This window comes from Mercenaria mercenaria, chromosome 8 (genome assembly GCF_021730395.1).
Source record: "Mercenaria mercenaria strain notata chromosome 8, MADL_Memer_1, whole genome shotgun sequence".
In the NCBI taxonomy this organism is placed as follows: Eukaryota; Metazoa; Mollusca; class Bivalvia; order Venerida; family Veneridae; genus Mercenaria; species Mercenaria mercenaria.
Window position 1 is genome coordinate 60,150,186 of NC_069368.1, and position 21,345 is coordinate 60,171,530.

Genomic DNA, 21,345 nt, shown 5'->3' on the forward strand with positions numbered 1-21,345 from the left:
ACAATGTGGAAGAACTAATTTAAGTTTGAATCATATTTATTTAGTAACAAGAGCTTGTAAAACACGAAATGCCCCCCTTGATGCATTCAGTAATTGCACAAGGAACAGAAATTATATGCTCACTGTAAAAAAAAGTTCTACTGTTCTGGTTCAACCTGACCTTGACCTTTTAACCTATTGATCTAAAACTCAACAGGGGTCATCTGCTGGTCAGGATCAACCTCCCTATTAAGTTTCGTGATCCTAGGCCCAAATGTTCTCAAGGTATCTTCCGGAAAGGGTTTAACTGTTCCGGGTCAATGTGACCTTGACCTTTGGCCTTCTGACCTCAAAATCTACAGGGGTCATCTAATGGTCATGACCAATCTCCCTATCAAGTTTCATGATCCTAGGCCCAAGCATGCTCAAGTTATTGTCTGGAAAAGGTTTAAATGTTCTTGGTCACTGTAACCTTGACCACTGACCTACTTACCTCAAAATCTGTAGGGGTCATCTACTGGTCATGATAAACCTCTCTATCATCTTTCATGACCCTTGGTCTAAGCAACCTTGAGTTATCATCCAGAAGCCGTTTAACTGTTCCTGGCCAATGTGATCTTGAACTTTGACCTAATGATCTCAAAATCAATAGGGGTCATCTGCTGGTCATGACCAACACCCCTATCAATTTTCCTGATCCTAGGCCGAAGCAACCTTGAGTTATCATTCGGAAACCATTTAACTGTTCAGAGTCACTGTGACCTTGACCTTTGACATACTGACCTCAAAATCAATAGGGGCCATCTGCTGATGATGTCCAACCTCCCTATCAACTTTCACGATCCTAGGCCAAAGCAACCTTTGTTATCATCCAGAAAGGGTTTAACTGTTCCATGTCACTGTGACCTTGATCTTTGACATACTGAACTCAAAATCAATAGATGTCATCTGTTGGTCAAGACCAATCTCCTTATCAACTTTCATGATCCTAGGCCCAAGCATTCTTAGGTTATCATCAAGAAACCATTTAACTGTTCAGAGTCACTGTGATATTGACCTTTGACATATTGACCTCAAAATCAAAAGGGGTCATCTGATGGTCATGACCAACCTCCCTATCAACTTTCATGATCCTAGGCCAAAGCTTTCTTTAGTTATCATCTGGAAACCATTTAACTCTTCAGGGTCACTGTGACCTTTACCTTTAACATACAGACCTCAGAATCAATAGGGGTCATCTGCTGGTGATGACCAACCTTCCTATCAACTTTCATGATCCTAGGCCCAAGCGTTTTTGAGTTATCATCCGGAAACAGATTGGTATACATTCCGACTGACCAACAGACCGACATCTGCAGAACAATATACCACTCCTTCTTCGAAGGGGGGCATAATAACACAGATTAAGTGAAGGTGCACCAACCTGAAATACTAAGCGAAAGGACATAATTCATAAAATATTGGTGCCACAGTTATGGCCCTTGTGTCATACGATGTGGGTGATGATGTGCTACAATTACTTTAAGTTTGAATCAATTCCATTTAGATATAACTGTGATAGAGTGAAAGTGCACCAAAACTTTCACTGAAATTTCAAGTAAAAAGGGGCATAATTCATAAAAACAAGAGCTGTCGGAGGACAGCAACGCTCGACTATTCAACAGCCTTGTCGATTGAATGAATACGAAAGTTGAAAAAGGGACATAATTTAGTAAAAAAGCAAAATAGGGTTATGGAACCTGCATAGTGCTTATCAGCTCATGACAGTGGACAAGTGTGTAAAGTTTCAATCCGTTCCCATTACTGGGTACTAAGATACCAGCTTACATAATAGGAATTTAACCAAAAACTCCTAAGTCGAAAAAGGGGCATAATTTTGTAAAATGCGAAGTTGTGTTATTGACCCTTTGCATTGCATGTCATATCATGACAGTGAACAAGTGTGTGCAACTTCAGTCCTTTCCTATTAGTGGATACTGAGATACCAGCTTACATACAAAAACTTAACCAAAAATTTCTATGTTGAAAAAGGGGCATAATTTTGAAAAAAAGCAAAATAAAGTTATGGGACCTGCTTTGTGCATGTCAGATTATGATAGTGAACAAGTGTGTGAAGTTTCAATCCATTCCAATTAGTGAGTACTGAGATACTAGCTTACATACAAAACATTAACCAAAAAATTCTAAGTCGAAAAAGGGGCATAATTTTGTAAAAATGCAAAATAGAGTTATGGAACCTGTGCAATGTAAGTCAGTTTATCACAGTAAATAAGTGTGTGAAGTTTCAAACCATTCCCACAAGTGGTTACTGAGATACCAGCTTACATACAAAACCTTAACCAAAAATATCTAAGTCGAATAAGGGGCATAATTTTGTAAAAAAGCAAAATAGAGTTATGGAACCTGTGCAATGTAGGTCAGTTTATCACAGTGAATAAGTGTGTGAAGTTTCAATCCATTCTCACAAGTGGTTGCTGAGATACCAGCTTACATACAAAAACTTAACCAAATCGGGACGCAGATGCCGATGCATGGGCGAGTCCAATAGCTCTACTATTCTATGAATAGTCGAGCTAAAAATTGGTGCCAGAGCTATGGAACTTGTGTCATCTGATGTGGGACAACTGTTCTAAATTTGAATCAAATCCATACAATAATAACTGAGATCGAGTGAAAGGGCACCAAAACTTTAACCTGAAATTCTAAGTAAAAAGGGGGCATGATTCATGAGATACTGGCATGAGAGTTATGGCCCTTACACCAGATGATTTGGGTGATGATGAGGAATAACCATTTTAAGTTTAAAGCAAACCCCTCAAGTAATTACAGAGATAAGGAGAAAAAAGATTAAGTGCATAAAAGCTTTAACCAAGGTGAAAGACGCCGATGCCAGGGTGAGTAAGATAGCTCTCCATATACTTCATATAGTCGAGCCAAAAAAGATACTGACAAGCGGCGGTGACCGGGTGAGGGTACAAAACATCACAAGTTGATTATAAATATTGATGGAAAATTAAAAACAAGGCAGTCTGAAACACTGCTAAATCCCCCGCCACTGTTAAGGATTGTGAAAGGGTAAATCTTTGACCTTGAGCTGTGACCTTGACCTTGAACTAACATGGCTGACCCATAAATTCTGCACATTGTCTTGATGAGGTGATCATCTGAGCCAAGTTTCATGAAAATCCTTCAAGGGGTTTAGGATACAGAGCTAAAACCTTTGACCTTGAGTTGTGACCTTGACCTTGAGTTGACATGGCTGACTCGTGAGTTCTTGATGAGGTAATCATTTGACCCAAGTCTGATGGAATTCCTTCAAGGGGTAAGTAAGTAAGTAAGTAAAGACTTTATTTAATGAGGCTACACATTTGGTTTCCCAATCTTCCATGTGGGCCTCAGAATATATACATAATATACAGATGATAAAACATTCAACAATACAATGATACACAAGATTTACATAAATTACGAAAAACAAAACCAAAGAACAATTACATAGTACAATCACATAAACAGAAAACATATGAATATTTTATACATTACTACTATCATACAAACTGAAAATATGCTACAACATACTTTGGTACACTGATTTAGGATACTGAGGAGAAATGCCATTTGACATAAGATGTTTGAAATGTCTTCAAGGGGTTTAGGAGATACAGAGTGGACACAAAATAGAAGGCTCAAATCTTTGACCCCAAGTTGTGACCTTGATCTTGAGCTGGCATGGCTGCACATCGTCTTGGATAGGTGATTATTTGACCCAGGTTTCATATGAATCCTTCAAGGGGATTAGGAGATACAGAGCGGACACAAAATGGAAGGCTCAAACCTTTGACCTTGAGTTGTGACTCTGACCTTGAGCTGACATGGCTGACTCATGAGTTCTTGATGAAGTTTGATGAAAATCTTCAAGGGGTTTAGGAGATACAGAGTGGACACGAAATGGAAGGCTCAAACTTTTAACCTTGAGTTGTGACCTTGACCTTGAGCCAACATGGCTGACTCATGGGTTCTGCACATCGTCTTGATGAGGTGATCATTTGAGCTAAGTTTAATGATTATCCTTCAAGGGGTTTAGGAGATACAGAGCGGACACAAAATGGAAGGCTCAAACCTTTCACCTTGAGTTGTGACCTTGACCTTGAACCGACATGGCTGACTCATGGATTCTGCACATCGTCTTGATGAGGTGATCATTTGACCCAAGTTTCATGAAAATCCTTCAAGGGATTTAGGAGATACAGAGCGGACACAAAATGTTACGGAAGGATGGAAGACGGAAGGATGGACGGAGATCATTCCTATAACGCTCCACCACTCGGGCAGGGGATTCATGAAAAACAAACAGCTGTCCATAAGACAGCGTGCTCGACTTTTCTCAGTGCTTATCTCTGAATAAGAGCTTGCCAGTAAAAAAAATCCAAGATGCATGATAGGGGTGGTGGGCATGACTCAGCATGGTGGAGGAGTGAGGTGAGGGAACAGTACAACTTTGCATGTTGATAAATATTCATGGAAGGTTTGAAAAAAAAATGAATAAAAAAGAATGATTTTTTTTTTGGGGGGGGGGGGGGGGGGGAGGGGTGGGGGAGGGGGTGTGACCATGTTTATAAATTCTACCAGGCTTGTTACTGAGAAATGGCTGCAGATGTGGATTTTTCATTAAATCAAGGGCAATAACTCTAAGGGAAATTGACCAATGAAAACAAAATTGAAGGGCATCATCAGCAGTATAGTATGCTGGTGCATGTTTATTTCAAGTTTTATGAAATTCTACCTGATAGTAACTGAGAAATGACTGAGGACCGACATTTTTGGGCATTATTTATTAAATCAAGGGCAATAACTCTAAGGGAAATTGAGCAATCAAAAAAAAAAAAAACAAACTTGACGGGCATCATCGCAGTATGTTGGTTCATTTTTATTTCAAGTTTCATGAAATTCTACCTGCTAGTAACTAAGAAATGGCTATGGACGGACAGACGGAGGGACAGATGCACTGACAACTCCATTTCAATACCCCCGTCCCGATTTCATCAGCGGGGGATAAAACAAGAGCTGTCTGATGACAGCGCGCTCAACTATTCGAAGAATTGATTGAAGAATGGGGTCAAAATATTTCCACGGATATTCAGACAAAAGAAATAAATAGATTAGACAAACAATGTTCCTGTATTACTTTGATTTCGATAAGTCTTGCACTAAATGGCAATATATGAGCCAATTTCAAAGTCCAAAAAGGGCCATAATTCAGTCAAAATAGTTATGTACTCTTGCCTACAGATGTAAATCATAATGATAAGCAAGTGTTCAAAGTTTAAAAGCCATATGTCAAATAGTTTTGACAAAACATGGACTTGCATGGAAACAGAACCAATTTCAAAGTCCAAAAAGGGCCATAATTCAGCCAAAACAGATGACAGAGTTAATATGTTCTCTTTCCTACAGATAGAGACTATTATACTAAACAAGTGATAAAAGTTTCAAAGCCATATGTCAAACACTTTACACAAAATATGAACTGGTACGAAAAACTTAACCAAGATTTCTAAGTCAAAAGGGACCATAATTCAGCCAAAATCCTTGATGGAGCTATGTACTCTTGCCTATAACTGGACATGGTGATGGTAAACAGGTGTTGAAAGTTTCAAAGCTTTGTCTCAAAAGACTTTGTCAAAATATGAACTGGTACGAAATATTAACCCAGATTTCTAAGTCAAAAAGGGCCATAATTCAGCCAAAATCCTTGATGGAGTTATGTGCTCTTGCCTATAACTGGACATGGTGATGGTAAACAAGTGTTGAAAGTTTAAAAGCTTTATCTCAAAAGACTTTGTCAAAATATGAACTGGTACGAAATATTAACCAAGATTTCTAAGTCAAAAAGGGCCATAATTCAGCCAAAATCCTTGATGGAGTTATGTCTCTTGCCTATAACTGGACATGGTGATGGTAAACAAGTGTTGAAAGTTTCCAAAGCTTTATCTCAAAAGACTTTGTCTAAATATGAACTGGTACGAAAACTTAACCAAGATTTCTAAGTCGAAAAGGGGCCATAATTCAGCCAAAATCCTGATGGAGTTATGTACTCTTGCTTATAACTGGCATGGTGATGGTAAACAAGTGTTGAAAGTTTCAAAGCTTTATCTTAAAAGATTTTGTCAAAATACGAACTGGTACGAAAAACTTAACCATGATTTCTAAGTCAAAAGGGGCCATAATTCAGCCAAAATCCTTGATGGAGTTATATGCTCTTGCCTATAACTGGCCATGATGATGGTAAACAAGTGTTGAAAGTTTCAAAGCTTTATCTCAAAAGACTTTGTCAAAATGTGGACTGGTACGAAAAACTTAACCAAGGTGTGACGCCGACACCAACGCAGACGCCGTGGTGAGTAGGATAGCTCTACTTATTCTTCGAATAGTCGAGCTAAAAACTTGCAGACTTATTCTGGTTCTGTGCATTCCCTTACAGAAGCAAGCTTCTGTGGTGTACATGCTGCGTATTTGCTGTGTATATGCCGCAAACATAGAAGTACGCCAGAGGAGTACATTTTACATACACCGCATGCTGCGTACATGCCGCATACTATTTCGAAGAGGACACAGCATGTACGCAGGAGGTCACTTGTAGTAGTACACTTCAAGTATGTAATGTAACAGGTTTGAAAGGTTCGGAATATTGTATATTCTATAAATCATTGTTTAATATGCTACGTAGAAAGATGATAAACTGTAATACTTGAATCTAAATTGAAAAGCTGAATTATCAAACCTGTCACAAAAGATGTAGCCCAAGGGTTAAACAGGTATACTTAGTTGTTTATACCATTTACTTCCGGGATCAAAGTTAGATATGGGTTTAAGGAAAAAGGCACGACGAATTGCGTAATTTTACATAGCGGCTAGACTGAAATATAATTATAGAGAGATGGAGAGTTAGAGGGAAAGATGGGTTAAAAATGCTAGATTGATAAGGTCACTTCTACTTAATAATATCTAGCTAAAATGTTATGTTTAAATATTAAAGACTGTTGCTATGATAAATAAAACTGGTTATAAAAGGTTATGTTTGTTGTATTAAATGGCCACGCTACGTTACAAGTATGCAGCACAGACTGAAAATTTAAGGTGTACACTGCATGCACACAGGAGGGACTTGTACAAGTACACTGCATGTACACCGCAGAAACTTTGAAATTTGTGCAGTACACTTCATATATATGCGGGAAGGACTTGTACAATTTCTTTTGGCATTTATACTTAGTTTTTGTGGGCAGCGAAGCGTGACCACAGATTTACCATACCACAAATTTACGGTCAAAAAGTTTATCCGAAACCGAAGAACAAGTAGTTCCATGTCCTACATAAATTTTACGTAATTCAAGTCTGTTTAACTTTCAGAAAGCTTCTGAGATTCAACTTTATCAAAAAATGGACTGCTTAAGTACAAATTTGTCGTAATCTATATTTTATAACAAAAACAACGCGTATGAAAATGAGCATGCTTGCTTTGATCACATGACCAAAACAATTCTTCATCACGTGACCAAAATAAACCTACAAAAATAGTATAGTACTTCAGCACCATCCGCGTAGATCTATAATCGGTATTAAAACCAAGTTGCGTCTTCTGTAAACGTTTTAAATTAAAACTCAGTTCCTGCTAGAAAAGTTAATCGAAATTTTATTATTATAACAACACCAAAGAGCTTGTTTTGGTCACATGATCAGAAAACTGCGGCCTCATCGGCCGCGATCAATAATTGCAGATGAACTTTGTAGCATGGGTTTATTGAAAGATAGATTGCATGAAATCAACAGAAGAGGTATTATCCTACTTATTTTTCATAGAGAAAGATACGATCCTTTCATAATATTTACTTAAATATTTTTTATTTGCACAACTTAGGAAAATAATTGCAGCCGTAACGGAGGGGGCGAAAAGTTCGTACATGTTTCCCGAAAATACGAACGTAGGCACTTCAATTTGATTTAATATTACATTCCAGCTGGTGTTTGTGATTGACATATCATTAAAGAGTATACGATTTCTTCTCGGATAATTATACAATTGCGGGATTCGGAAGACTGCAATGAAATCATTTGAGATCATTCAAACTAAGTTAGAAAAATTTCAATTTTCAATATTTGATTTGAATAATAAAATTTCAATTTTCAATATTTGAATCTGAACAATAAAATTCGTAAAAAGATCCTTTGGAAGCATAGAATGCAACCAAGAAGAATAATAGCAGACTCGGTTTGATTGAGTCTGTTCATGAGAGGTAATGAAATGTGCAACACCTCTTTCGACCCATAGCACCGGCTTAAGCAGAACTCTATTACACATATGTTGAATGGACTCCATGATCCCAAAGGACCAAAAAATATAACAATACTAAAACATGCATATTGTCATGATTATGAGGCATATTATATTAATCTACAGCTGAAAAATGACTGAATGCATGATCATGATGTGTGCTGATATTGTAGATAATAGGAGTTGTTTTGGTTGTTTAAAAATTGAAGGAAACATTTAATTTCATTGTAAATATTCTTTTATGGTTGTTTTTAGTTTAAGAACTATTCTGAAGTGTCTTTTATCTATGTAATTTATGTATAATGTATTCATAGCCTGCTTTTACCAAGATGAGATCTCATTTGAAAAAAAAAATCACCTGTCAATGTCACAGGGGCCAGAACATGGAAACCCGTTTCTGATCAATAACTTGAGGATCACTTGACACAGAATGTTCAAACTTCACAGGATGATTGGACATGTAGAGTAGATGACCCCTATTGATTTTTGAATCACTTGATCAAAAGTTAAGGTCACAGGAACAGTTTCCAACCAATGACTTTAGAATCATTTGACCCAGAACCTTCAATCGCGATGATAGGAATTACAAAGTCGATGACAGAGGCATGAAGATGGAAAAACTCTTTCTGGATCAATAACTTGAGAATCACTTGACCCAGAACGTTGAAACTTCATAGGATGATTGGACATGAAGAGTAGATGACCCCTTTTGATTTTGGACTCACTCGATCAAAGATCAAGGTCAGAGGGGCCTGAACATGGAAAACGGTGTACTTGAGAACCATTTGACCCAGAATTTTGTAACTTCATAGGGTGATTGGACATGCCAAGTAGATGATCTCTATTGTAGCCAAACATTAGTGTCTCTTTGTCTTTCGTTCCTATCCTCTATTGACTTCTGGCCTATTACGACTATGCATTGGGGGACTAGGGAGACATGGGCATCTTCTAATTTGAAATTTAATTGCCCTCATTCAAAGGAGGATGGGTATATTGTAAATATTAATGTTTGATGATGGATGTTTGTCGGTCTGTAGACAAATCAGTTTCCGGATGATAACTGAAGAACGCTTGGGCCTAGGATCATGAGATCGGGAGATTTGTCATGACCAGCAAATGACCCCTATTGATTTTGAGTTCAGTAGGTCAAAGGTCAATATCACATTGACAATAGAACTATTTTGCCAGAAAACTAGATTATGCTTTGGTCTAAGATCACATTTGATACGGAGGTCATGACCCATAATTATTGATTAAAGATCAATACGTTAAATGCTCAGTAGGCAGTTAGGCCACACCAAATTGATTACCTGTTCGTCGGATTTCCGGCACCAATTTGACGGGAAATGAAAAAAAAATATTTTAATTTTTTTTTGACCACCCGCACCTGGCGTATTTTTTGCACTGGGTCGAAATCAGTAGAAACGAAAAAAAAGGTGGAAATTTCAAAGTTTAAACGCACCTAGCTTGTAATTTAGGCCAGCATTTTTTAATTTTCTAGTTTATGGGAGCGCAGACCCTATTTTTTGACAAAACAAAATAAAAATAAAAGTCATTTTCAGTACTTTTATTTTCATTTTACCCGCCGACCGTCCATATTTGCTACAAGTTTAACTGTATGGCAGTGGTTTTGTTTCATCAAAGTGAGTAGATGCATGAAAAATGGCAGCCTGCATGAAGAATGAAATTGTGTAAAATTAAATTAGAAAAAATATACTAGTTAACAGACAATAATCTTTGGATTAAGTTGGTAGTGATAACAAGTATTGTAAATGAATTGGAGCCGAGTACTCGGAGTAGAAATTGCAGCAGGTAAAGCTCAACATTGGGAATAATCAAGTAAAACTACGAAAAATGACGTTCACTAACAACGCTGTCCAGATGTTGAAAAATCTGGCGTATCACATGTACGAGATTTGTTGTCTGTATATTATAATTGGACAACGATCAAATTCATGTGGGACTGTCAGAAAAATACAACAATTAATAAAAAGGAAAGACACCAAAGAAATGGCGAAATGGAAGAGCAAAAGTGAGTATCAGCTTGTAAAAACATTTTTTTTCTTTAAAGTATTGAGAGTCTTTTCCTTTGACGTATTGGGGGTCAGAGAAGAAAAAAAATGTAATATCACAATTGTTAATAATTATGTTTAAAACAAACTGCATTTTCAATGTATAATGATTGATGTCCCCTTCAAATGCAAACATGTGATAAAAAATTCAAACTAGTCCAAATAATTTGACGGTCACATTAATGATTGTTTTATATTTCTGTCGGGCAACCTAACCGAGTTGAGATATTGCGCATATGAAAAACTAATCTCAATATTCCGAGGATCAAGTCAAATTAGTTTGAATAAAGTTCTAACCAGGTACCCTAACTTAAAAGATAATTATCAAACATGAAACTCCTCGCAATATTCTCATGTCCACTTAACATGCTAAAGTATACTGACAAAGAAGACCCATTGAAAGTATGTACGGGACAAACATTCAGCCGTTAATTGCCACATGTGCCTTTTACACTGAGGAACACAATAAAATATTCAGTAATAAATGTATTTTCGAACTCCTAACTTACTACGTCCACGTCCCATTTCAGTGAAAAGTCTTTCCTCCGAAACTGTTGTTTGAAAATCAGCCGATAAGGTTATTTTGTACACATTTTTGCTGAACCAAAATTAAGATTGTTTCGGCTTGTCATACAATATAGATGGAAATACACTTTATTTGGTGTTAAACATGACACAAGCGATAATTACTTTTTTTTTTTTATTTCATCACTCTTCGCTCGCATCAATTAATGAGGATTTGAAAAAAAAAATATTTTAATTTTTTTTTCGCTCGCTCGCCCCAAATATTTTTGAAATAAATCCGAAGAACAAGACATCAATTCCTTGTCAGTTAATTCATGCAAGTGTTCTACAAGCTCTTGTTATAACTAGAATCTCCAAACATCACATGATTATCAATAAGTCAATGACCTTTGCTCACATTTACTGTTATTCCCCTTGTTCCAGTAAAAGTAGGGTGTTTCCCATTGATTTGTTAAAAAAATGTTTATAATTCAAAAAAGATTTTGAGCAAAATTAACCAAACCTCACAAAATTTTCAATAAGCACATGAGCTTTGCTCATATATTATTTTATCCCCTTTAACAGAGTAAAAGCAGAGTTTTACCCCTTGATTTGGTAAAAGAAAGGTTGAGAATGCTTATTAATCAAAAGTAGTTTAACTAGAATCACCAAACTTAAGCTAACTGTTCATGCCCATTACCAAAAGCTGTCAACTGCTGCCCACATCAGTCCTCTCAGTGCTTTGATTTTTATAAGTTAAAGTCTGAAGTACACTTCATATACGCAGGAGGGACTTGTTCATTTTCTTTTGGTGTTTATACTTAGAATTTTTTTAGGTAAAAGTCTGAAGTACACTTCATGCAGGAAGGATTTGTACATTTTTTTTTTGGAAGCAAGAACTTGATTTCCAAGTAACTTTTATCTTAATAGCATAGAAAAGTTCAGATTATTCTGAACAATGAAAATTTGCCAAACTATTTGCAATGTTCATTTGTGAAGCTTACATCTAAGTGATTTCTGAGCTGCACCTTGCATGCAATGTAAAAATACATTCTTTTTCATTTTGAATTAATTTTGAGGGCCATGATGTAATAAATATGGGGAAAAAAACATTTGATTTGTTTTTCAGTAAAGTAACACCTTTATATGTAATTATAATGAAAAATTGAGCAGTGAGCTGTGTCTTACCCATGCTCTTCAGCATTTATCGCAGATTTGCCATATGCTTTAATGCACTTGTTACTCTTAATGTCCAAAGTCGAATTATGGTGCATTTTAGGTCACTATTTAAAACTGTTAATTTTAAACTAAGTATGGTATTTTTGAGCATTATGAATTTTGTTTGATTTAGAAAAGGCTGCACATGCATAGAAAAACATAGTACTATTTCTCTGGTGTACTTCCCGCGTACTAGATTCCTCCAACGTACATCCTGTGTACTATGTAGTCCACAGCATGTACGCAGCAAGTGGTACGCGGCAGAGCTCATTTGCATATTAAAAGTGTACTACAAACGTACTATCGGTGTATGTGCGGTGTATATCCTGCGTACTATTTAAAGCCCTTGATTTCAGTACACATCATGTACGCGTCAAATACGCTGTATGTACACAGCAAGAGTACGCGGCAGGCCTTTTTCTTCTGTAAGGGTTGTACCGTATAACTGGTTATTTCTGCGGGTAGGTACTTTCTGCGATATTTTGCGGGTCTCTTCCAGCCGCAAAAATTAAATTCGCAAATATTTCGTAACTTCGTATATCGGATCGCCCTGTTTGTCGCCTTTTTTTACCTGTGTACTTGAAACTAGAGTATAAACAGTGTCAAAATGAATTAGTGAGTGGTGATGAAATACATTTGTATTTTAAATTAAGATTTTAAATGTTTCAGGGTATTGTGCAGTAACTGTTGAACTGAGTGCATGTACATTATCATAATACATGGTATTTCAACATGTGTATTTTTAACTGTATTTTATACATGAAATAATTTTTAAATACCTCTCTACAGAAATCTGCAGAAATTAAAATCGCGGAAATTAGAAAACCCATTTTCATGCCCAAAACACAAAAATTTACCCCCGCAGAAATAACTAGTTATACGGTATTTTGCGAACTATCTATTAGAAATTAAATCTACTGAAAGCAAGAGGGCCATGATGGCCCTATATCGCTCACATGAGTAGAGTTGTTTACTTGAACAAATTTCTTAGCTAAAGCTGGTGTGGGTCAAGGTAAAGAGTATGCAAGATTACTTTTGAAATTAAAAAAAAAATGTTTACAGGTGGTTGAAATCGTTTTGCTGTAGCTTAGAAAACAAGAAAGTAGGTCAGTAGGTCACACTGATGGTCACTGAAAGTCTGTTTAAACATCGGCATGTAAGACTATACATGTCATCCAAATTTCAAAGCTGTATCTTAAAAACATGAAAGTAGGTCAGTACATCACATTCATGGTCACTGAAAGTCAGTTTTAAGATTGGTGTGCAAAACTGTACATGTTATCCAAATTTGAAGGCTGTATCTTAAAAAACGAAAGGAGGTCAGTAGGTCAAGGTTACAGTCAAGTGGCCCCTAATTACTTGGGGTCATATGGTAATTATAATTGAACAGTCTAGGAAATATGATCAGATAATTTTTGAAGTAATTTTTTCCTATATAACTCATATAACAAGAGTGTCATGATGACCCTGGATCGCTCACCTGAGTAATATGAGCCACATGTTTCAAATGGCAAACTGATGCTAAAATATAAAGAAAGTAGGTCAGTAGGTCACATTCATGATCACTGAAAGTCAGTTTTAAGATCTGTGTGTTAAACTGTACAATGTCATCCAAATTTCAAGGTTGTATCTTAAAAAACAAGAAAGTAGGTCAATAGGTCAAGGTCACAGTCAGATGACCTCTCATCACTTGGGGTCATCAGGTAATTATAATTTTACAGTCTATGAACTATGATCTAATGTTTTTTAAGTACTTTTTCCTATATAACTCATATAACAAGTGACCCCCAAGGGTGAGGCCTCTTTTCACTCCAGGGGTATAATTTAACTCATTAACCCCTGCAGCCATATCACCGCTTAATTACTTGTATCAATTTTCCGATACATTCCTGAGCCACTTATCAAATTATCTGCTTTGTATGCCTGTGGATTTTCACTGATAATCAATAATCGATAAGATCTAGGCATCCTTTGATCAATATTAGGGACAAACATCTGTTTATAACAGATGAAATGAAACTGAAATTTTCACAACTGATAATACAGTTTATTATCTATTCAATAATCTAAAATTTACTATTATTTTTATTTGCAAAATTGTTTTACAGGCCAACTGAAGTAACAAGAATATGGAAAACTGCAATATTCAAGAAAGATTGGACATAGAAAAACAGCCATTATTATATCATTTTATATTAAATATCATCTGTTGCTAAACTTTAAAGCAAATGACATTATGAAAGAACAAAATTATACTTTATTTAATAAAATTAAAAATACTGAATCAAAAAGAAAGACTCTGCAGCATACTAGAATGAGAAGATAAAACAGGCAATACCTAGAAATAACTTTCTAATTCCGATATTTAGTGATGAGCATATTGAAAATACATGCTTAGATAATAAATATTTTGATTGTTTTGATCGCTTCCGGGTTTTATAAATCTTTAGAGTAAAATATTTTCATTGGTTGACTTTGACAGCAGTCTAATCGTTAGTACTCTTACAAACGTAAAATCACGTCATGCGGCATACAGTACTATCAGTTGGATAGCGAATTTATGCTACCCTCTGCATACACGCCTGTTATCTTTTGACGGATAAATACGACATGCGGTACTCGATAAGAGTTAAAATGAACGCATAAATGCGATCTGCGTCCTTAATGAGTTAAACAAACTTGTAAGAGATCCACTAGGCAATGCTACACACCAAATATCAAAGGCCTAGGCCTTGAATATTAAGGCAAGAAGATTTTTAATTTTTACCCTATATAAGTCTATGTTAAACTTGTGACCCAAGGGCAGGGCCTCCTGTCATCCCATGGGCATAATTTGAACAACTTTGGTAGAGAAACAATAGGCAAGGCAACACACCAAATATCACAAGCCTAGGCCTTGCAGCTTCAGACAAGAAGATTTTTAAAGTTTTCTCCTATACAAGTCTATGTAAAACTTGAGAGCCCCGGGGCAGGGCTTCTTTTCACTCCAGGGTAATAATTTGAACAATTTTGGTAGAGGACCACAAGGCAATGCAACATACCAAATATCAAAAGCCTAGGCCTTGCAGTTTCAGACAATAAAATTTTAAAAAAATTTTCCTATATAAGCCTATGTAAAACTTGAGACCCCCCTGGGCAGGGCCTCTTTTCACCCCAGGGTAATAATTTGATCATTTTGATAGAGGGCCACAAGGCAATGCAACATACCAAATATCAAAGGCCTAGGTCTTGTGGTTTTAGACAAGAAGATTTTTAAAGTTCTCTCCTATATATGCCTATGCAAACTTGAGACCCCCAAGGGCAGGGCCTCATTTCAACCCAGGGGCATAATTTGAACAATTTTCATAGAGTACTATTAGATGATGTCACATGCCAAATATCAAGGCTCTATGCCTTATGGTTTTGGACAAGAAGAGTTTTAAAGTTTTTCCATTTGGTTGCCATGGCAACCAGAGTTCTGCATGGAATTCAATTCTTTGAACAATTTTGAAAGGAGACCAGCCAAGGATCATTCCTGTGAAGTTTGGTGTACAACGGACATTGAGCGGTCACAAAAGCTCACCATGAGCTTTTGGCTCAGGTGAGCTAAAAACTATGTGACCCTCGGGGCAGGGCCTTTTTTCACCCCAGTGGCATAATTTGAACAATCTTGTTTAAGAGCCACTAGGCAATGTAACATACAGAATATCTAAAGTCTAGGCCTTGAACTTTCAGTGAAGGACGTGTATGTAAAACTTGGGACCCCCTGGACAGGGCCTCTTTTTACCCCAGAGGCATAATTTGAACAATCTTGGTTAAGGACCACTTGGCAATGCAACATACCAACAAGAGTGCCAGAATGTCACAATATACGCCCGTCACAGCAAATTTCTTTACTCTAGCACCTGTATTACTCCTTACCAGGTACAGATACCTTAAAATACACCTAAAATTTGAAAGTAACATCTATGTTGTAGCACAGAAAAGTGGTCTTGGTTTTTCCCTACAGTCAATTATAAAAAAGTTACAATATAAGTTATTTATAGTAACAAGTAAGGGAAGTAAATCTTAAAAAAAAAAAAAAAAAAAAATCAAAAAAAAAAATGTAAGTCCACATAAAAATCATTACCAGGTAGAGATTGGTCAAAATACACCTCAAAATTGGATGTAGCAAGCATGTTGTACTACAGAAAAGTGGTCTCGATTTTTCCCTGTGACTAGTAATGAAAAAGTTACAATATAAGCTATTTATAGTAACAAGAGGGTCATGATGGCCCTATATCGCTCACCTGAGTAGAGTTGCTTGCTTGAACAAATTTCTTAGCTAAAGCTTTAAGATCTAGGCCTTCTGGTTTATTTTTAGCAAATTTATGAAGATTTCCCTATGTACAATCAAGTAACCCCTGAGGCTGGGTCAATTTGACCCTGGGGGTCAAGATTTGAACAAATTTTGTAGCGGTCCACTAGGCAATGCTACATGTCAAATATCTAAGCTCTATGCCTCTGGTTTATTTTTAGAAAATTCTGAAGATTTTTCTATGTACAATCAAGTAACCCCATGGGACGGGGTCAATTTGATCCCGGGGATCATGATTTGAACAAATTTTGTAGAAGTCTAATAGGCAATGCTACATATCAAATATCTAAGATTTTCCTATATAAATCAAGTGACCCCTGGGCGGGGTCAATTTTGACCCCGGGGTCATGATTTGAACAAATTTTGTAGAGGTCCACTAGGCAATGCTACATGTCAAATATCTAAGCTCTAGCCTCTGGTTTATTTTAGAAAATTTGAAGATTTTTCTATGTACAATCAAGTAACCCCATGGGACGGGGTCAATTTGAACCCGGGGTCATGATTTGAACAAATTTTGTAGAGGTCCACTAGGCAATGCTACATGTCAAATATCTAAGCTCTAGGCATTCTGGTTTATTTTTAGAAAATTTTGAAGATTTTTCTATGTACAATCAAGTAACCCCATGGGACGGGGTCATGATTTGAAAATTTTTTGTAGAAGTCTATTAGGCAATGCTACATGTCAAATATCTAAGATCTAGGCCTTCTGGTTTATTTTTAGAAAATTTTTGAAGATTTTCCTATATAAAATCAAGTGACCCCTGGGGCGGGGGTCAATCTTGACCCCGGCGGTCATGATTTGAACAAATTTTGTAGAGGTCCACTAGGCAATGCTACATGTCAAATATCTAAGCTCTAGGTCTTCTGGTTTATTTTTTATTTTTTTTTTGAAGATTTTCCTATAGAAATCTATGTAAAATAAAGTGACCCCTGGGGCGGGGTCAATTTTTATCCCGGGGTCATGATTTGAACAATTTTAGTAGAGGTCCACTAGGCAATGCTACATAACAAATAACTAAGCTCTAGGGCTTCTGGTTTCTGAGAAGAAGATTTTTTAAGATTTTCCTATGTAAAATCAAGTGACCCCTGGGGCGGGGTCAGTTTTGACCCCGGGGTCATGATTTGAACAAACTTTGTAGAGGTCCACTAGGCAATGCTTCACACCAAATATCTAAGCTCTAGGGCTTCTGGTTTTTGAGAAGAAGATTTTTAAAGTTTTTCCTTTCGGTTGCCATTGCAACCAGAGTTCTGCATGGAATTCAATTCTTTGAACAATTTTTAAAGAAGACCATCCAAGGATCATCCCTGTGAAGTTTCATCAAAATTGGCCTGTTGGTTAAGGAGGACATGTTGTTTAAAGAAAAGTGTGGACAGACGACAGACGGACGGACGGACGCCGGACAGTGAGCGATCACAATACCTCACCCTGAGCACTTTGTGCTCAGGTGAGCTAATAACAAAGGGAAGTAATTCTAAAGAAGGGAACTGCCCATGACACTTCGTCTTATGATGGTGTATAATTGTGCCAAGTTACATCAAAATCCCTCTATGCATTAAGAAGAAATGCTCCGGACAAGGTTTTCATTCTTGTATCCTTTGACCTCTAAGTGTGACCTTGACCTTAGACCTAGGGACCTGGTTCTTGCGCATGACACTCCGCCCCGTGGTGGTGAACATTTGTGCCAAGTTATATCAAAATTCCTCCATGCATGAAGAAGAAATGCTCCGGACAAAGTTTTCATTCTTGTATCCTTTGTCCTCTAAGTGTGACCTTGACCTTAGACCTAGGGACCTGGTTCTTGTGCATGACACTCCGTCTCATAATGATAAACAATTGTGCCAACTTTCATCAAAATCCCTCCATGCATGAAGAAGACATGCTTCGGACAAAGTCATTCTTGAATTTGACCTCTAAGTGTGACCTTGACCTTAGACCTAGGGACCTGGTTCTTGCGCATGGCACTCCGTCTCATGATGGTGAACAACTGTGCCAAGTTTCATCAAAATCCCTCCATGTATGAAGAAGATATGCTCCAGACAAAGTCTGTTGACGCCGAACGCCCGCCCGCCTGCCAGAGGCGTTCCCATAATACGTCCCGTTTTTCAAACGGGCGTATAATTATACTTTGGTTAGTAGTATTTGTCTGCAGTACTTATTTCAGTCACGCAAATATGATATTTCTATATAAGCACAATAAAACAAACTTAAGTATTTGCTTAAGTATATTTCTTATTTCTTTAGTTTGTTTTCTGTAAAATTCAGAATTGCTGTGTTTTGATCTATGGAATAGTCACATACAGTTCTGATATAGATGAACAAGAGTGTCATCATGTCCCTAAATCTCTCACCTGAGTAATATGAGCCACATGTTTCAAATGGCAAACTGATGCTAAAATATATATGTTGACCAATAAAAAAAAACAAAAAAACTTGATGGGCATCATCGCAGTATGTTGGTGCATGTTTATTTCAAATTTTATGAAATTCTACATGATAGTTACAGAGAAATGGCTGCAGACGGACATTTTTGGGCAATTTTCATTAAATCAAGGGCAATAACTCTAAGGAAAATTGACCAATCAAAAAAAAAACTTAACGGGCATCATGGCAGTATGTTGGTTCATGTTTATTTTAAGTTTCATGAAATTCTACCTGCTAGTTACTGAGATATGTCTGCAGACAGACGGACGGACGGACATGATGGACGGACAATGCCATTTCAATACCCCACTCCCGATTTCATTGGCGGGGGATAACAAACATCAAAGGCCTAGGTCTTGTGATTTCAGACAAGAAGATTTTTAAATTTTTTTCCTATTTAAGTCTATGATAACCTTGAGACCCGAAGGACGGGGCCTCTTTTCACCCCAGAGGCATAATTTGGATACTTTTGGTAGGGAACCAAAAGGCAATGGTACATACCAAGCATCCTAGATCTTTTGGTTTCAGACAAGAAGATTTTTTAAGGTTTTTCCTATATAAGTCTATGTAAAACTTGGGACCCCTGTGACGGAGCCTCTTTTCACCCCAGGGGCATAAATTGAAAAATCTTTATAGAGGACCATTAGATGATGTCACATGCCAAATATTGAGGCTCTATGCCTTGTGGTTTTGGAAAAGTTTTCCTTATATAAGTCTATGTAAACAATATGACCTCAGGGCGGGGCCATATTTGACCCTACGGGAATAATTTGAACAATCTTGGTAGAGGACCACTAGATAATGCTACATACCAAATATAAAAGCCATACGACCTGTAGTTTTGGACAAGAAGATTTTTCAAGTTTTTCCTTTCAGTTGCCATGGCAACCAGAGTTCTATATGGAATTCAATTCTTTGAACAATTTTTAAAGAAGACTATCCAAGGAACATCCCTGTAAAGTTTCATCAAAATTGGCCTGATGGTTTAGGAGGAGATGTTGTTAAAAGGAAAGTGTGGACTTATGGATGACGGATGGACGGATGATGGACGGCCGGACGTCGGACAGTGTGCGATCACTATAGCTCACCCTGAGCCTTTGGCTCAGATGAGCTAAAAAGACCCCGACACTGTGATATACCATGCTTTTGAATTCAATATTCACTCACACAATTTTACAAAATAATTCATTCACTATTGGCAGAGGACCATTAGATGATGCTACATACCAAATATCAAAGCCTTAGGCCCTGTGATTTTGGAAAAGAAGATTTTCAGTTTTTCCCTACTTAAGTCTACATAAACCATGTGACCCCTGGGCCGGGGCCACATTTTACCACATTTGACCCTAGGAAAATAATTTGAACAATCTTGGTAGAGGACCACTAGATGATGCTACATATCAAATATCAAAGTTGAGTGGAGATGTTGTCTAAAGGAAAGTGTGGACGGAAAGTGCATAACAACTTGAACCAAGGTGGGGATGCCAATGCCTACCCTGGGGTGTGTATGATAGCTCTCCATTATAATTCGTATAGTCAAGCTAAAAAATTTTTTTGTATGTGCCAGCCAGTGAATTTTTTTCCTGGATGAGGTGGTTCTATTGAACAATTGGGCATGACCTTAAATAACTTTTTTCTTCATATTTAACAAAACTAAATTTAAAGACTAGTATTTCTACTTACTTGGTAATGATTGTATAGGCTGATTATGTCTGGTAGTCTTGCATGTTGTACAGCCTTAAACCTTTGCATCTTTGTAGGCCCTTAACTGTGTGATATATCTCCTGGCAAAACCTTGTGTATCGGTCAGATGTATGTCCTGGTAGAGTCTCCAGTGACCTTTGATTTCCCTTGAAGTATATGGCAGCTATTCATAAATAAGTATCTTTTTTCTGAAATTGAACTATACAAGTTAATCACCACCAAATGTTTGTTTACCACTACTGATTATGAAGGTTCCTATCAGGTTTAAAATATTTTACTTTCATATCATCAGAAACTATCCTTGAATGCAGAAAATTCTTGATATGAATTTTGTAATTTAAACAAGCAAATTCAATGAATTGGAATGCCCCGCCGAAAGGGTCAGAGTTGAGGAACGGCAAAAAAAATATATCCAGCAAAAAGTTAAGAATGTTACCAAGAAGCAAACAATTTCATTAGTCAAAATCAAATTAAAAGAAAATGAATGGTTTGTTTGGGTGGGGGGGGGGGGGGGGGGGGGTGGGGTGAGGATACAACAGTTTACATGTTGATTATAAATATTGATAGAAAACGAAAATTGAAAAAAGAAAAAAAAAAAAAAAAAAAATGGGGGGGGGGGGGGGGGGGGGGGGGTTGTGTGTGAGGGGGAGGGGGGGTGACCAAGGTAAGGTGGTGACCAGGTGTAGGTACACAACATCACATGTTTATAATAAATGTTCATGGAAAAGAATGGAAGAAGTTTAATGAAATTCTTCCAACTGGTTGGTTTGTTATGTAC

The 21,345-nt window shown here is 37.0% G+C and overlaps 1 long non-coding RNA gene across 1 annotated transcript in view; it reads right to left on the reverse strand.

Annotated features, from left to right (window-relative positions):
• The window catches only part of LOC123566267 (uncharacterized), a 61,877-nt gene extending 40,801 nt beyond the window's left edge, over window positions 1-21,076 (reverse strand). Inside the window, exon 1 of the long non-coding RNA XR_008372079.1 lies at window positions 20,547-21,076. This is a non-coding gene — a long non-coding RNA (uncharacterized LOC123566267). The remainder of the gene's footprint in view (window positions 1-20,546) is intronic.
• Between the last annotated feature and the right edge of the window lie 269 nt (window positions 21,077-21,345).